The following is a 19,564-nucleotide window of genomic DNA, read 5'->3' on the forward strand; positions in this document are numbered from 1 at the left end:
GTGTTCCGGTTGAGCCTCTTAGAAAGTTGGTAGCTTTACATAAACCTCTTGGTAGCAAAGCAATTGTTAAACTGGTCATTGCATATAAATGGAGGCTGTCAGTGAACGACAGGTAATTAATGTGAATGCCATGCCACTTTGCTGGCCTTCAACATTAACCTCTGCGTTTTGCCTGTTTGCCCGCTCGGCCACTCGATCACACAGCAGTGCTTAGAGCAAGTATCTTGTCCTGGATAGAGGAACATTGGATGTACGCAAATAAACCTTTTATGATTCATAGTACGCGAAACATCAGATTGACGGGGCAATAGTACGGCATGTACATTACATTTGGTTCATAAAACTTGGTCAGTAACAAACAAAACAACATTGAGTGCGCATAACAGTATGGAGAGAGTCATGCTTGTGCCAACACTGAGAGACAGCAAGAGGTGCGCGTGGATTCTAGAAGGAGTGGAAGTCTGTTGTGTTGTGTGTGCCGAGGTCACCATGTCTCTCTGTACGACAATGGAGTGACCGCCCCCCCCCCCGGCTCCATTTCCCCCGTAGATCGCTCTGCTGACTCTCACCCCCTCGTTTTATTCAAATCAGAATCAGAATATTTATTGATTTTGTGGAAATTCGATGAACTCTAAAGCTCTTCTTGGTTATTTCGGTAAAGTCACGTAGAAGGGAAATAATAAAATAATAAAAATAAAACATAATAAAATAATTCTCACGACGTTTCGGCCACAACGCAAGCAGCCGTCCCCAGGTGAAGAACAGGTCTGTCGGAAAGACAGCGTCCTGTTCTTCACCTGAGGACGGCTGCTTGCATTGTGGCCGAAACGTCGTGAGAATTATTTTATTATGTTTTATTTTTATTATTTTATTATTTCTCTTCTACGTGACTTTACCGAAAGAACCAAGAAGATGAATCCCTGCAGTCACGAAAGCTTTAAATCGAAACTATGAAGCTCTTTATCAAAGATGTCCAGTCAGGGCGAGTAAGAACGTTACGACAACACACACAATACACAAACATGATGGTAGTGCAACGTACAAGAACGGTAAACGAATCACTCGAACACATACAAATCCAACACTAAACCATCCCGATTCTACCAGGCAAAGCCCACTGAGGGATTGGCTTCTTTTTCAGAAGCAACCAGGCCGCAAGTGATAGCTGAACAAAGTGGCTTATCATTTTTAAATTGATATCAGCAAAATAATAAAAAATAATCTCAATGCATGCTTCCGACATATTTTAAGGGCGTTTTATATATCTCGAATCCTTTTGTTTTGGAGTTGGATATGATTGGTGTGAGCATGCGTGTGTGCGTGTGTTTTGTTACGGCCTTCATAGGTGCTCGCTGACAGCACTTGCCATAGCAGTCTGTTAAAGGCTATATGGGGGATCTTTGCCTGTTGTACAGTGCCTCGTGACCTCGAGGGTGAAAGGCACTGGAGATGTGTCAATTATGATTATTATTTAAACCGAACACGTGGGTTTTTGCACCCAACATTTTTGACCTAACCCAAGCATCGATTTATAAATATTTCAAACTGCTAACGCAAGTTAATATCATTGGACAGGATATGTCACCCAAAAGAGATGATAAAGCGGGGCTGACCCGAGACCAGAACGCTTTTTGGTAAGGACTTTCAATATAGCGGCCAGGAAAACCATAATGAGTACGTGCAATAATAATCAAGACCCCCCCCTACCTCTCATACTCAATGGCTGAATTCATTAGGCCCAATCACGGGCATGGAGCATTTGAGCTATAAGCTCAGAGGTAAGGGAAGAAGGGTACGCATGAAAATAGGGTTCATTCCTAAACAGTTTAAAACAGAACGACTTTTATTTTACCATGAACCACAACTGAGTGGCTTACAGCTGAGTGGCTTGTCATGAAAATGTTCTTTTTTTATAGCAGCCAAATACTCGACATGCATGTTCCTAAATGTGGAGGGGAAAACCGGAGGAACTGGAGAAAAAAAATCACGTGACCACGGGGAGACAGACACGCAAGCTCCAAATATACAGGGTCTCGGGATCGAACCCACGACCTCCTGTATAACATGCGAGGGAGTTAACATCTCGCCACCGTGGCTCTGGTGGCGAGATGTTAATTGTCTTAAACTCCTCAACCCAGAACGGCAATGACCGGCCAAACCCCCCCCCCCGCCACCACCAACGAAAATCCCACCCCACCAGCTGTGATGAGTCTGATGTGTGCAGCAGCAGCAGCAAGTGCAGCAGCAGCAGCAGCAGCAAGTGCAGCAGCAGCAGCAAGTGCAGCAGCAGCAGCAGCAAGTGCAGCAGCAGCAGCAAGTGCAGCAGCAGCAAGTGCAGCAGCAGCAGCAAGTGCAGCAGCAGCAGCAAGTGCAGCAGCAGCAAGTGCAGCAGCAGCAGCAAGTGCAGCAGCAGCAGCAAGTGCAGCAGCAGCAGCAGCAAGTGCAGCAGCAGCAGCAAGTGCAGCAGTGTGTAACACCGTCCATGCGCCTCGGAGTGCTGCCCGGAACGTCAGAATGTTGCTCTCTACCCGTCAATGTATGATGCGAGAGAGGATATGTAATAAAAAAAAAACTAGGCATGTTACATGTAAAATAATAGCGATTAAGTGGCAGTCAAGGAATCAAACGCGCGTTCAAGAGGACGAACACTGAGGAGACGGAGCGATGAAATCGGCGCATGTGCAGTTGCTGTGGGGATTATCATGCCACAATATTGCGAGAGACGGCATTGGCTTTGGGGAGGCCTTTATCGAGTACTGTGCGGTAGTAGATTGACCAACGGTGACTGCGATGGGGACAAATCCGCGTGATTCAAGATTTTAATCGTCATCATTTCATTGGAATCATCGACCTTTGTCGATGTGACATGGATTGAATTGCTGCTGTGCTATCAAAACATTCCGGCTGCAATCTTATAATCCGAATAAGAGGCACGCAAGACTCCTCCATCACCGCTGACAGCATCCACTCATGTACATGAACTTGCTGGTAAAGACATCGGAAATAAGCATAGATGCACGTGGACACCGTTACGGTGAACTTAACGTGTGGATTTTCACAGGCAATATCATTCGTTTATTGATTTTTAGCGGTAAGCCACGTAGCGATCTGGCCAAAATGTATTGAGGGAAACTCCTCCACAATCCGACATCGTCATGACATTCTGACTTCAGTTTTTTCCCCCTGCAGATGGTTGATGTCGTTATTTCAAGCTTCGCTTCGTAGACAACGCCCCACATTTAGTTGTCGAGAGTCCGTTCTTAAATTGTCTCGAAGTTAAACGCTTGCACACGTGGACATTACATTTGTTTGGGATGCGTCGGGTGGTGAAAGGTCTTATGACAAGAAAAACAGATTTGGCCACATCATTGCGTAGTGACCAAACCCCCCAAAAAACAAGTACTGGATGGCATGTACGATACGTGTGAAGGTTGTGTCTTGGTGAGTTTGTGCTGGTGGGATGGCGTTGATGGGACCCACAACCACACCGCCTTGTCAAGGTGCCATGTACAACGCCTCTACATGTCCACACCTTGACTGGGTGGTCTCGCCCTGGCGATAGGGTGCGGGGCTTCGCTCGTCACTGCTACTCCGCGCGCCGCAGCAGCTCGACCACACGCACGCCACTCCGTCGACACTTTGACACAGCAGCAATCATCGTCTCCTATTGAGTGACCCGGGACGATCGTCCCTATTGACCTCAGGAGTATCGTCCCAGGTCACTCTTGCGAATGAGGCTATCCCCCTTGAGTTGGTGAGTTCTCACCATTCCTCCCCCCGCCCCGAACCACAGTTAGTCGTTTAGCAGGGTGGCTGGTGGTGTGGTGGGGTCAAGTGTGGGTACTCGCAGGTCGTCTGGCCAGCGTAAGAAGGGTAGGCCAACACGAATCCTGTTCAGAGTTGTCTGGAAGAGCTCCGTCGAGTGGAGAGATCTCCACCGGCGCTGACGCTGGTAGGCAATTGCAGGGCCGCACCTTTACCTTGATAAACATTCAAGCGTATTTTGGTGCGAGTTAAATACATAATATACTACAAACAGTATTCTAGTTCACTTAACGTATACGATATACCATACAGTGGTATCCAAATGCATTTTATAGGCATTGTACTCTACATATCGTATTCCACTTCGTATCATAATTATGTACATTTCATATATTTGTGTGTGTGTCGTTTTGTTGTTGTTGCCGGTATGTACTGCCGCATTATTTGTTTTAGTTCGAGGCGCCGCGTACAGCCCCAGCATAACTGCGGAGGGAATATCTATCCCAGACTCGGCTCTCTCATCTCCCTGTCAGCCGTAAACTACCGGTCATTACAATTATTTCACATCACGTGCGGCAATAATGTTTTACCAGGCAGATTCTTATCCGGGAGGTTCTCACAGGTGGGGCGTAAAAAAACAACTGCCTCTGGGAATATGGAATGATTCTCGACGATATATATATAAATAAATAAAGCTGCGCGAGGGATTAAGTGATTTAGGATACACTACTAATCTGTGGAGATGTATCGTCCGAATAATTGTGCGTGAAATGAAGCGGGCGAAAAAAATATACGTAACAGCAGCACGTTGCGATGATTCAAATGATGAAATCTTAATAGATTATACATGCATCTTTACAATATTGACCCCCCCCCCCCGCCCCATTACAGTTAATTGTACAGCGTATGCTGGTTAAACATTCATGATAATTAAACATTTAATTCCAAATCGATTCAATTCTGTTTGTGTATATTTGCAATGTCGCGTTGTATAACCATTGCTCTTTGTTTTCCCATTGCGTGCGCTGCCATGCAAAGTACAATTTTAATGTAAAATGTGAACGAAAATGTGATTGAACACATTTAAAACAAAAAGCCATCTCTGCAAGGCTATTATTAGTATGCACGATGTTATACGCAGCATCTATAATGTAATGGATGAGGAAACGCAACACCTCAGATGCAAAGGATATTAAAATGAACACGGCCATTGTGTCTGGCACGGGAGTGAATCCCATTACTTTAATGTAGCGTTTGTGCAGTGCCATGCAATAGGCATCTCGGTTTTGTATACATTTATTTTTGTGAATCTGCAAATATTATCTTAAAAAAGATACCCCGTGTGTATCTATTTCAGGTATAAAAGATTAACCCTCACCCCCGCCTCCCCCCGTGCGCCCCAACTCCCCCTCTGACCCCCCCCGTGCCCCTTCATCGCCCCCCCCCTGCACCCACCCCCTGCACCCACCCCCTGCACCCACCCCCTGCACCAATCCCCTGCGCCCACCCCTCCCCTGTGTCCGCCCCCTCCCCTGCGTCCCCCCTCCCTTGTGCCCCCCTGCGCCCAGCCCCTCCCCTGCGTCCCCCCTTGCGCTCCCCTCCCCTGCGCCCCCCCTCCCCTGCGCCCCCCCCCTCCCTTGCGCCCAGCACCCCCACGATTCAATTAATTATCGTGAGTCAGGATAATGAGTAAATTCAAGAAAAATTTATTCTCGTAACCATTGCGACGAATGCAGCGGGCACACTAGTGGCTCTGCGTATGTCACATGACCCTATTGCATGCAACATGTATGGATCAACAAAAAGTTTATTTATATTCGTTGGGTCTTTCAGTAAAGTCACGTGGATAGGTTCAAAAAATAAAATAAACAAACTACGACGTTTCGATCGCAACACAAGCAACCGTCATCAGGTGGAAAAAAATAACCCGTAAAAACAAAGTTTTTCATTCTAAATCCTTTATATGCGTGGCGGCTAGAGTCCTCTCGTCCTCTGGCTTGAGATGGCTGCCACCTATGGGTCAGATGATTGTCTGCCAGCATTAAGCAATTGGTAATTAAATATTTTAAAAAAAATCCCTAAACAGTGTAAAATTTTGGAAAAAAAATTTCACTAAAATTAATTGTCACGCACAACGAGTCTGTGTGGAAAATGTCAGCTCGATTGGATCACGGGAAGTGGGTTAAAAAACGACCGAAAGATTTGCACGGTCCTAAGCAAGCAAGCAAGCACGCAAGCAAGCAAGCACGCGAACTAAATATAAAGGATTTAAAAAAGGGGGAGGAGCCACTGAAGGCAAGCAGTTTTTACACGCTTTCGTTTAACCCACTCGTTGTTGTATCCTCAAATCTTGTAACTCAATTTTAACCCACTTCCCAATGTGGTATCGACTGCAAACTTGATATACTCATGTCATACTGATGACAATACTATATTCTATCATAAATTATATATATATCTTTAAACATTCTTTTTTATATGTTAAGTTCCGGCTTGGGTCTAATTGTCCATGGTCAACTGACCTTGGCTGTAATTGGCCACGGTCCCTTACGTTGTGGCAAGCTTCGGGGTCACTTCCTGGAGTCGTGGAGTTCTGCCATTACTAGTACATTTCATAAAGCGTTTTAATATTTTTTTTTATATTGCTTATTAAAGGTTATAAATGGGTGTAGCACAAGCATCTTGGTATCAGAATGAAGTGGGTGGGACACAAGTGTCCTGGGGCCAGCATACGTGGAGAGAAAGCAGAGATGGTAATGAACGGAAGGGTAGATGCATAATCCGTGGAAAAATAACAACTTGTGGTACGCCCAATGCACGGGCGACACCACAAGAACTGGAATTGCTCGTCCCATCTTAATAACATCGGAAGGTGACAAGATGGAAAAATCAGAGCCAGTTATGACTTAAACTGGTTAATGATGTCCTTCCAATGATTGCTGAGTTTGTACCTATCCTCTCGGATGAAATTGTGTCTGTGTCTGTATATATGGATGGCTTCATGAACGAATCTTTGTCGATAAGTACCTTCGTCTTAGAGAAATCAATTTCGTGTGAGCAAACCGCATTAAAACAATGATCAGCCACGGCGGAAGTGTTGGTGCTCCCGTGTTTCAAATCTGCTTTATGCTCACGAACACGGTCCGAGACATGTCGCTTAGTTTCCCCAGTGTAACTACTGCCGCAGACACAGCTTAGTTTGTAGACGCCGGGGTATTGCATGTCAGGGATCACATCCTTCATAGATGGGATCAGATCACGAATTTTATGCACTGTGTTAAATCGAAACTGGATCTTGTGTTTGCTCATGATTTTGGAAATAATTTTGGTGACCCCTGCTATGTATGGCAAGGTGATGGTTTTAATTGGGTCCTCAGATGGCTCCTTCCCAACGGTTGGAGTGATAGCTTTACGGATTGTGTAGTCCGAATATCCATTCATCTTGAGAGCTTGGCGCACGTGTTTCAGTTCACTGGCTAGGTGATGATGGTCGGAGATACATCGAGCTCTATGGTGTAGAGTTTTGATAAGGGAATTCTTCTGGGATGGATGGTGGTGGGAGTCAGGTTTTAGGTAGGCATCAGTATGGGTGGCTTTCATGTAGACAGTGGCCCATTGAGACATCTGGTCTCTTTTCGATTAGAACATCCAAGAATGGTAGCTTGCCATCCTTTTCCACCTCCATGGTTAATTTGATGGCTGGGTGTATGGAATTGATGTGGTTGAGGAATTGGTTCAGAGCTGGTCGGCCACGTGGCCAGATGACGAACGTGTCATCTTCCACAAGGACGGACGTAGAGTGGATGCCTGGAAGGCGTCCGTCTCAAATTTTTCCATGAAAACATTGGCTACAACCGGAGATGAGGGAGAACCCATTGGGGTGCCTTCAACTTGTTTGTAGAATGTTCAATTCCAGGTGAAGTAAGTGTTGGTGAGGCAGCGTCTCACCAGGGCTGGTACATCAGCATTCAGTCCTTGTTGGACCAAGCCTTCAATTATGGCAATGGTGTCAGGCATAAGAACTTTGGTGAACAAAGTAACTACGTCGAAATTAACGAGCAAATCACTTGAGGACAGTGAGATGTCTTTAATTAACGATAGCAGGTGAGCAGAGTTAAGAACAGAAGAGGTGGTCCTACCAGTGAATGGCTGTAAGGTCTCAGACAGAAACCGGGCCAGTTTGTCGGTGGGTGAGCAAATGGTGTAGACGATAGGACGAAGGGGTGTCCCTTCTTTGTGGATTTTTGGTAAGCCATACAATCTGGGTGGTCGAGCAGCAGAGGGTTTTAAGGAAAACCGCTTGGTTTGTTCAATTAATGAAGCCGAATCAGTGATGATACTGTTCGTTTTTGGTGGGATCTCTTAATTTTTTTGTATAGCTACCATCATTAAGTAGGTCTTGAATGTTGTTATTGTATATGTCCATGATGACCGTGGCATTGCCCTTGTCGGCTGAGAAGATGACGATATCATCCCTCTTTTATAATTGAGATAGCTCAAAACGCTCATCCTTTTTCACCTAAGGACGGCTGCTTGTGTTGTGGCCGAAACGTCGTGAGAATTTTATTGTTATATTTTTATTATTTTATTTCCCTTCTACGTGACTTTACCGAAAGATCAAGGGTATTACAGCCCATTTTCAATCCGCTGCTGGATGAACGCCTCCTGCCCGTGCTATCTGGGTTATATGGGTTGTTTGACAAATCCCTTACCATGGTGGTAAGGGATGGTGGGTTCAGGTTGGTGGTCGGTTCAAGTTGGTGGTGGGTTCAGGTTGGTGGTTAGTTCAGGTTGGTGGTGGGTTCAAGTTGGTGGTGGGTTTAGGTTGGTGGTGGGTTCAGGTTGGTGGTGGGTTCAAGTTGGTGGTGGGCTCAGGTTGGTGGTGGGTTCAGGTTGGTGGTGGGTTCAAGTTGGTGGTGGGTTCAGGTTGGTGGTGGGTTCAAGTTGGTGGTGGGTTCAGGTTGGTGGTGGGTTCAAGTTGGTGGTGGGTTCAAGTTGGTGGTGGGTTCAGGTTGGTGGTGGGTTCAAGTTGGTGGTGGGTTCAGGTTGGTGGTGGGTTCAAGTTGGTGGTGGGTTCAAGTTGGTGGTGGGTTCAGGTTTGTGGTGGGTTCAAGTTGGTGGTGGGTTCAAGTTGGTGGTGGGTTCATGTTGGTGGTGGGTTCAAGTTGGTGGTGGGTTCAGGTTGGTGGTGGGTTCAAGTTGGTGGTGGGTTCAAGTTGGTGGTGGGTTCAGGTTTGTGGTAGGTTCAGGTTGGTGGTGGGTTCAAGTTGGTGGTGGGTTCAAGTTGGTGGTGGGTTCAAGTTGGTGGTGGGTTCAGGTTGGTGGTGGGTTCAAGTTGGTGGTGGGTTCAGGTTGGTGGTGGGTTCAAGTTGGTGGTGGGTTCAGGTTGGTGGTGGGTTCAAGTTGGTGGTGGGTTCAGGTTGGTGGTGGGTTCAAGTTGGTGGTGGGTTCAGGTGGGTGGTGGGTTCAGGTTGGTGGTGGGTTCAAGTTGGTGGTGGGTTCAGGTGGGTGGTGGGCTCAGGTTGGTGGTGGGTTTAAGTTGGTGGTGGGTTCAGGTTGGTGGTGGGTTCAAGTTGGTGGTGGGTTCAGGTTGGTGGTGGGTTCAGGTTGGTGGTGGGTTCAAGTTGGTGGTGGGTTCAGGTTGGTGGTGGGTTCAAGTTGGTGGTGGGTTCAGGTTGGTGGTGGGTTCAAGTTGGTGGTGGGTTCAAGTTGGTGGTGGGTTCAGGTTGGTGGTGGGTTCAGGTTGGTGGTGGGTTCAAGTTGGTGGTGGGTTCAGGTTGGTGGTGGGTTCAGGTTGGTGGTGGGCTCAAGTTGATGGTGGGTTCAGGTTGGTGGTGGGCTCAGGTTGGTGGTGGGTTCAGGTTGGTGGTGGGTTCAAGTTGGTGGTGGGTTCAAGTTGGTGGTGGGTTCAAGTTGGTGGTGGGTTCAGGTTGGTGGTGGGTTCAGGTTGGTGGTGGGTTCAAGTTGGTGGTGGGTTCAGGTTGGTGGTGGGTTCAAGTTGGTGGCGGGCTCAAGTTGGTGGTGGGTTCAGGTTGGTGGTGGGTTCAAGTTGGTGGTGGGCTCAAGTTGGTGGTGGGTTCAGGTTGGTGGTGGGCTCAGGTTGGTGGTGGGTTCAGGTTGGTGAAGGATGGGCCCAGGACTGGTTCATATATCACTCACCACTGACATTAGCCATGGCTGGGTAATCAGACTCTCAGTTCACTGGGTTCATTGCGCGGTGCGCTGGCTAACCACTGTGCCACCGCTCCACCCAACTGGGCCGTTGTCTCCAGGGAAATTTAAATTAGCACGGTATGCACTTGGAACATTTTGAAACACCGATCATACTTTTTGGCAGTGGTTATGTTGGCCTATTTGCTCAACCTACCTCCGTTAAAGAGGAGAGGAATCTATCGGTAAAATTCCACTTCCTACAGTACTATGGGATCAGGCTCCCAGTTCTCTCTCACTGTTCATAGGAATGACGCGGCATTGCCCTTTGAGCTTTCTCATCTGAAAAGCAATCCCGGCCAAAAGTCTGTTGTGCTGGATATTACCTAGAAATTCTCTCCACATTGGTCAAACAGTTCGCAATATATCACGGAGACAGGCAAACACAACAATGACGGAGTTTTGGGTATGGGCACATTGTGACCTTGAACTATGACCTTCAAATATAATCCCGGGCTGCTAGAGGATGGTACAGAGAGAAATCGAGATAAATAATTAGATTAGGGCCTTTCACCTTTCGTGGTGGAGAGCGGTAATTGATTGACTATTGTGACAATCAATTATAAAAAGTAATTTTAACTGATTAATCAATTAATCATGCTCACCCATTATATGAGGTGGTATGCACGGGATGTTCAAACTGTGTGGAATGCAGTGTTACAAATGCACGGGTATGATTTAATTAAAAATTCTAAATAATTAATATTACACCGATTGTGTTTTGTGATTAGGACAATAGAAACCTTTCCTGAATATTATTATGAGAACGTTTTTAAACACGTGGTATATTTACGTTCAACATTTCGTCATACATTTGCAAATCACGACTTCTATAGCATGAGGTTTTTTTCTGCTCCTGTAAACACGGTAGAAAAATCTCCCCCCCCCCCCATTAATTATTCGAGTTTTGGGCATTGCCATCATCCCTCCGGGGTAGATAAAACGAGTACCAGAGGAGTGAGCATCGCTGCAGTGCTCATTTGAGCAGCAGGAAATCACTGAGATTGTTTTACTAAGGCAATTTATTTTATAACTCATAATTTTGGGGGTGGGGTGGGCGTGCCGACGCTTTTCACTTCAATGGACAAGTCCTCTTTCACTGCATAAACGCCATGTGGTGGCTGATGCCTTTAGTAACACGCAGCTTGCATGGCCATGACGAATGCGTGTAATGTGTATTGCATGGCGTAAGTATTGATGCTCGAGTTATCTGTATTGGCCATACCGGCTATTGGCAAACTCGGATAAACTATCTGCAGTCTGGCTCGTTTAGCTGTGGAGGTCAGTACCAACCCTGTTATTTATCTATATATATGTGTGTATATACAAAACCGAAGAGTGTGCAAAGAGGCATTTAGGGATGTATTGGCCATACCGGCTATTGGCAAACTCGGATAAACGATCTGCAGTCTGGCTCGTTTAGCTGTGGAGGTCAGTACGAACCCTGTTATTTATATATATATACATGTATGTGTGTATATATACAAAACCGAAGAGTGTGCAAAGTGGCATTTACGGATGCACGCACGGCATGGCATTGAGAGACATAAAGGGGAACATGTCGATGAGAGATCGTATGGAGGTTAAATGCATCATTCAAACTGTTCAGGGAAGTAATTGGGCCTGGGCAGGACAAAGCCGCCGGAGGGAATGATGGACGGTGGTCATCAGGGCCATGGAGTGGCCGCTGAGGAACGGAACGCGTCGTCGGAGAGGACGTCCGCTGAGGAGCTCGTGCGATGAAATCAGTCCGTTGTACACTTTACAATCTAGATTTGAATCTTTCGTGACTGCAGGAATCCGTGCTCTCTGGCTCTTTCACTTTACACTTGTTTGTATCTTACGAGCCAAGTCACACCGAGCTACATGGCTATTGTCAGAAGCGACCTGGCCGTCGCAAATGATCGCTCGACTGAGTGCGCTCATCACGTGGACATTTATAGCAGCCAAATACTCTAAACGCGTGATGTTGATTCTAAATGTGGAGGGAAAAACCCCGGGGAAAATCCACGGGGAGAGAGAGAGAGACACGCAAACTCCAAATATACAGCAGCAGGCGTCAGGGTGGGAATCTAACCCACGACCTCCTCCATACCAGCTGAGGTAGTTAACATGTCACCACCGCAGCGCTCCGTGGGTTGTTTCATCGCCGCATCGTGAGCAGGGGTGGCAGCGGCTTTGAAAGGCCTTCATCCAGCAATGGATTGACCACAGCAGGGCAAGTGCGGGCTGACATCAGTTGGCAAGTGATATCTGAACCACTCTTTGGTTCTTTCGGTAAAGTGACGTATAAAGAGAAAATAATAAATTGCATACTAGCATACGACGTTTCGATTGCAACACAAGCAATCATCATCAGGTATAAATGAAATAGAAACACAAATCTAGTATACTTAGAAATGGAATGTAATACAACAGCGAGTCGGATAACATAACAGTCAACACCCTACCTGGTTGATTACATTCTTCCTGAGAATGCTAAATTTGAGAGAGAGATGAAGCACAGAACCAGAAACATATAGACAGACATTTAAGCAGACAGATATCACAGAGATACATAGAGAGGGAACAAGCATAGGCACACAGAGAAAGCCACGTCTCTGTGTCGAGGCCCTAAATAGAGAGAGGGGGCGGATATCTGAACCAGTCCGGCCACCAACCCATAATGACCAGTGTAGTGAAGTATGGTCAAACAACCTGCATGAACGACACAGCATGGCGAGGCCTTCATCCAGCAGTGGATTTACAACGGGCTCTAAATGATATTACTGTGGTACGTAAATTAATGCTCGGGGAGCTGCGGTGCAGTGGTTGACACACTTCACAATGAATCCTGGCTTGAGTTAGATTCCTGGTCACGGCTGACATCAGTGGCAGGATGTTAACTACCTCACCTGGTGTACAGGAGGTCGTGGGTTCGATCCCGACCTGACGTCTGTATATTGGGAGTTTGCGTGTTCTCACCGTGGTCACGTGGCTTTTTCTCCAGGTCCTCTGGTTTTTCCTTCCACATTTAGAAACATGCGTTTAGAGTATTTGGCTGCTATTTTGATTAGCTATTTATTAGCTATTTATTAGCTATTTTTCTATCTACGTGACTTTACCGAAATAACCGAAGAGTATTTGGCTGAATTTTGATTGAAAGCTTTCGTGACTGCAAGGATTCATCTTCTTGGTATTTGGCTGCTATACATTTCCACGTGGTAAGCCACTTCGTTGAGCTAATATTCATGGCTAGGCCGCTTGTGCAAACGAGTTACATAGCTCAGTGGGCCTTACCTGGTAAAATGCTAAATATATTTGTATTTTTTTGTCATGTTACACCACCAAAAAAAAACACATTGACGATGGCGGTTGGGATATAGACTGAATATCTAAACAGTTATAGATAAGGGAAGATGTCACAAAGAGAGATGCTTTCTCCATCCGTAGTAATTTTATATAGCTCAGTGGGCCTTACCTGGTATTTATGAAAACATTGCGCAGAGTAGAATTGTATCTTGTGTAAATTTAATGGCAGTGGATGTTGCACAAAAGTATGTGAGCAAACACTTCACTGCATTTCACTGTAGCACTGTATATAACTGACCTTCAATTTGGTCAAATTCACTGCTCTGATTCTGTTTTCGGTCGCTGGGGTTGAAATTAATTGGAATTCGATACAATATCTGGACAATCACCCAGAAATGTATATTTTGCCATAATGTAGAAACATAAATTAGACTTACCTTTTGTCTCAAGTGCTGAAGAAATAAATAAAGACACCAAATGCACTTTGTTGCTGCGTAGAATTATTTATTAGATTCACTTTCAATAGAGAAACGTCAAACTTAAAGCGAATTTTCGAAATCCAAATTATTTCCGCTCGACCGTCTGCGTGAATGTAACAATCCACCCGCTCATGAATATTAATGATGGGGGGGGGGTGCGGCATGTGGAGTGACGTCACACGCTCATGAATATTAATGATGGGGGGAGGAGCATGTGTAGTGACGTCACGCACGTTACACACAAACATACATTCTTGGCTCATTATCGTAGTAACGTACATGATCTCAAATGTACAACACCCCGTGGATTCGCGTTGTTTGTATCAACCATGAAAAATTTAAAGCTATAGAAATTAAAAAGTAGCCTTTTGTAGAGCAACGTTAGCATGCCTTGTCTTAATTGCATCTGAATGGCTTCACTGTTAATTATAATCATCGGTCTTGCCTTTAACAGACGAAACTAATCCTTGAATAAGTAAAATTCTTTCGACACACACGGCAGCATTTGTTATTTGTCCTATTTTTACATTCCAGGCCCAGATGCCTTCTGACACTGTTAAGAGAAATAACATCACAACCATAACAACAACAACAACACAATCGGGCTTGACACCAGTACCGACACTTTGATCGAACGGCACGCAATCATCGTGGGCTTGCTTAGTAAAACGAGTGGTGGGGAAGCGGTGCCTTTGCGACGAAGGTAAACTACACTGGTCAACAAAAGAAAAAACATTTTTTTCTGGCCTGGATTTTTGCAGCTGTTTTAGACTAATTTCAGGGTGCTGATTCCAAATCTGATCTCAGATTTGCTCTATCACATCTCATTTTTATGCTATCGGCATACCCCATTTTCATTGATTTTACCCGAAATTAACTCTGTCACTTATGATTGCAAGTTGTTGCGAGTCAGTGACTGCTTTAGTGTTAAAATATGGTGCTGTATTTTTAGGATAGTGTGTTTACAATATCATTTTATGTGGATATCCACATCTATTTAATATTTTTCTTCTGCAGTTTTTATTGAAAATGCTATATTAAATATCTCAAAAACCTGATGTGATAGACAAAAACTGATGCCAGATTTGGAATGAATCAGCACCCCAAAATTACCTTAAAACCGTTGGAATACCTTATGCCAGAAAAAGTGTGTTGTTGACCAGTGTTATTCATCGTCATCCAGAGATGCGTGCAGGAAGGTGCTCAGCGTTATTAGGCTTCTGGCTACGGGCACAGGCAACTGTTCATCTTGCCGCATCAAAAGTTGCTTTGCACAGAAAATGACATGCTAAGCCAAAACCGCTTTTGCTGTCGCACGCACTCCCAGTTTAAAAAAACACACACACGGACCGTGCGATCTTGTCGATGTGCGCAACTATGGGAGCATGTTGCATCGTCGCTGGAGCGTCTCTAAAGCGATACCCCATGAGGGCCCTCCGCCACACCCAGACCGGATGTACATGTCTGCCAATCAATAGATGCCTCCCTCTTATGTTGCCATAAAAATGCCAATTTACATCTCTGTTAGGCATTGCAGTCTATGTGATGATAATAATGATAATGTGGATAATCGGTATTCAGAGTCGAAGTGATGTTGTGATAGAATGAGCCTTGAGGTATTGGTGGTTCATCCTCCAGTTTACAGCTCTGAGTCAATGGTGGAAATTCCATATTTCTATGGCGGGGTGAAGGTGTCTACGCAGGATAACTACTACTGAGTAGGATAAATACTGTTGACTTCGCCACAAAAGTGGAACTAATTTAATCCATCTTCTTGGTTCTTTCGGTAAAGTCACGTAGAATGGAAATAACAAAATAATACCAAATAAAACATAATAAAATAATTCTCACGACGTGTCGAGAAGACAGACTCTGTCTTCTCGACAGACCTGTTCTCCGCCTGAGGACGGCTGCTTGCGTTGTGGCCGAAACGTCGTGAGAATTATTTTATTATGTTTTATTTTTATTATTTTATTATTTCCATTCTACGTGCCTTTACCGAACGAACCAAGAACATGAATCCCTGCAGTCACGAAAGCTTTAAATCGAAATTTAATTTAATCCACCCTGGGTAGATGATGGGCTGAGTCAACCTCCAAGCCAAGGATGTGAACTCGCAACCATCCCATAGCGAGTCACTCGCTCTACCGCTGTGCCACCACCACCTGCCTGGGTTACTCTGCACTCTTCCGGCTCGGGCTACGGCGGTTGTGCCGCGTGGCTCTCCGATGCGTTGACGGGGTTTGTTGTCGCACGGCGTCCGACGTTGCGTTTCACGCGCTGCTGGGAGCTTCTTCATAGCCGACGTTGGAAAGCGAATCTCTGTGTATGAAGTGTGAATGCGTCTTTGTCCGAAGAACTCATCCCAGGTCGCTCCACCCTGTTTCCAAACTTGTTGTTTGAAAGCTGGCGAAGTGTACTTTATGCCAACGGGTTTGAGACGTTGAAAACAAATTGACCTTTGGCCTGATCATTTGGCACATCAACACCCAGCGCTGCTCTAACCTGTCTACAAATTTACGATACCCTACCACAATGTAAGCTACCGTTTTCAAATCTCACAACGGACATCTGCAATTATTGTTGTATCCCTTTTGCATCTACCGCATTACGGTTCCCTTGCGAACATACTTTCCGACACAATAATCACAGTGTTTTTCGTGTTAACGCTATTGTTGCAACATTGCATTAAGCATTATCTATCTTATAACACACCACATCCGCTTTCTTTCCAATTATAATTAACTATATTCCACACAATTAAAAAATTAACCCGTAAAAACTAAGTTTTTTACTCTAAATCCTTTATATGCGTGGCGGCTAGAGTCCTCTCGTCCTCTGGCTTGAGATGGCTGCCACCTAAGCAATTTGTAATTAAATATTCAAATTTTTTTCCCTAAACAGTGTAAAATGTTGGAAAACATTTTTTCACGAAAATTAATTGTCACGCACAACGAGTCTGTGTGGAAAATGTCAGCTCGATTGGATCACGGGAAGTGTGTTAAAAAACGACCGCAAGATTTGCACGGTCGTAAGCAAGCAAGCACGCAAGCACGCAAGCAAGCGAACTTTATATAAAGGATTTAAAAACAATCAAGTCGCCGCGGGGGGGGGGGATAACCTCCGTCAAAGCAATTTACGGTCGTCGAGTCTCAACGGAAGGGTGCCGATTTGGCCCACGGCGACTGTCACTGGCCGCTCGAATTACGAAGGGGAACCCCGATGGCACGTGCCAAATGTCGCCTTGCGCGCACTCAATGGCGAGCAAAGAAGCTTTGGCAATAAGGTGGAGAGTTTTTCCTCCCCACGGGTTCCCGCGTGCTTGGTGAAGGAGTGGCGGCCGCAGGCCCCGTGGCCCTTTGGCACCCACGTCAACACCGTGACACGGTGGGCATCACTGCCCTAGGCCGTGGTGACATCTTCATTCGAATGTAGAGGTACGACGTCTTCTTGGTTCTTTCGGTAAAGTCACGTAGAATGGAAATAATAAAATAATAAAAATAAAACATAATAAAATAATTCTCACGACGTTTCGGCCACAACGCAAGCAGCCGTCCTCAGGTGGAGAACAGGTCTGTCGAGGAGACAGAGTCTGAATGACCTGTTCTCCACCTGAGGACGGCTGCTTGCGTTGTGGCCGAAACGTCGTGAGAATTAATTTAATATGTTTTATTTTTATTATTTTATTATTTCCATTCTACGTGACTTTATCGAAAGAACCAAGAAGATGAATCCCTGCAGTCACGAAAGCTTTAAATCGAAATTTAGGTACGACGTCGTCAAGTTACGGGTAGGAACCTCCTGGTTACACCAGCCCACAGGGGATTATTGTGTCTGTCGTGCAGGGAGGGGCTGGGTGGGGAGGGAGGGGCTGGGTGGGGAGGGGAGGGTGGGGAGGGGCTGGGTGGGGGAGGGTGGGGAGGGGCTGGGTGGGGGAGGGTGGGGAGGGGCTGGGTGGGGAGGGTGAGGAGGGGCTGGGTGGGGAGGGTGGGGAAGGGCTGGGTGGGGAGGGTGGGGCTGGGTGCGGGGTGGGAGGGGTGGGGCTGGGTGGAGAGGGGCTGGTCACCCCGTGGTGCCCTTATAAAACTCAACATTTAACCTACTCACGCCAGCTTGTGCCCACCTTCACAGTCGGGCATATTTGCGGAATACACCACGCCGCCGTTGACCCTGGCCATTGACCGAGCAATCAACGTTCCTACCAGCTCCCTCCGCAGGAATGTGTTAATCACCCATTAATTTTACACGTAGGCTTTCACGGGCGATATTATGATCCGCGATCAGTTTTCTTGTTGGGTTAGAGCGCGTGTATGTATCATGACACGTTTGAACTCAAACCTATTTCACACCTGATGATGCTGGTCGCGCAAAATTCCCAACACTTTTCTCGCTTTTCCAACGTTCCTCCTCCGGTGTTGCTAAGAAACAAAACCAATCGGCATATTTGGTCACTTGACAACTTTGTTTGATGGGCTTTGTCGGGTGGTGGGAGGGTTACCGTGGAAAAAATAAGATCATACCCACACGATCTGACCCAAAATAAACTTATTATGATTCGATTAATTTGTTCGAAAAATATTGACCCTTAAGCTCACGATATACGAATCAATGTTTTTTTTGAATTCGTATATATATGTTGAAAGTGATCGCTTCCTATGACACCTGCAGCCACAAGTGGCGGCTACATTCACCACACTTTATATATATATAAAAAAGAGAGAGTGATTCTTGGGATGAAGCACTTTCCCAATAAAGATACGGGACACAGAGCTTGGGAGGTAGTCAGCGCAACTTACAAAAAGGAGAAAGAGGCTTTACCCTTCAAAATGAAAAAAATAATAATAATAATAACGCAGGGGAATTGCTATTCGCCTTTTGGCGTTGTTTGGTCTCTAGCGCCGGTGAGACAAGCAAGCTGTCCGTGGTGTAGGCCACTGCCAGTTTAAAGGACAATGCATACGTTATTATCAAAGCATATCTAGATTTAAAGCTTTCGTGACTGCAGGGATTCATCTTCTTGGTTCTTTCGGTAAAGTCACGTAGAATGGAAATAATAAAATAATAAAAATAAAACATATTAAATTAATTCTCACGACGTTTCGGCCACAACAAGAACAGGTCTGTCGAGAAGACAGAGTCTGAATGAAACACCCCAGTCTGGGGTGGGGTGAAACACCCAGACTGGGGTGTTTCATTCAGACTCTGTCTTCTCGACAGACCTGTTCTTCACCTGAGGACGGCTGATTGCGTTGTGGCCGAAACGTCGTGAGAATTATTTTATTATGTTTTATTTTTATTATTTTATTATTTCCATTCTACGTGACTTTACCGAAAGAACCAAGAAGATGAAAGCATATCTATTCGCGTGTGTTACCACACACACGGGTGGTTAATGCAGACCTGATGCCTTGTCATAGGAGTACATTTTGGTGTTCGAACATCTTAACACTTTCTGTATTATTGCAATAAAGGGTTAAAGCCTGTTCTTGTTTTTTTTTCATCATCTTACTGCTGGCAAAAATGGTCCCATAGTGAGCACACTGTCAATGTGACGCAGTTGCATTTAATAACTAAACGAATGAACATTTTAAACAATGACTATATTTTACATACATTATTTCCTAACGTGGGTGTCACGGTCCGCCTCCTAGCGATCCGATTGATTGTTACATTTCAAGGTCGCAACTTGTAATTTTTGTTTTAATAAAATGTTAAACACGGTGGCGAATGTAGCAGCTTCTATGAGCTGGAGGAGTCATGTGAACCCTGAAAACATACATCTAAAAACGTCGATTCACGATTCGATGCACGTTTTGTGA

At 45.5% G+C, this 19,564-nt stretch overlaps 1 protein-coding gene across 1 annotated transcript in view; it reads left to right on the forward strand.

Annotated features, from left to right (window-relative positions):
• The window catches only part of KCNH1 (potassium voltage-gated channel subfamily H member 1), a 142,464-nt gene that overhangs the window by 19,348 nt on the left and 103,552 nt on the right, over window positions 1–19,564 (forward strand). The gene's annotated exons all lie outside the window — the stretch shown is intronic.

This window comes from Lampetra fluviatilis, chromosome 18 (assembly GCF_964198595.1).
Source record: "Lampetra fluviatilis chromosome 18, kcLamFluv1.1, whole genome shotgun sequence".
NCBI lineage: Eukaryota > Metazoa > Chordata > Hyperoartia > Petromyzontiformes > Petromyzontidae > Lampetra > Lampetra fluviatilis.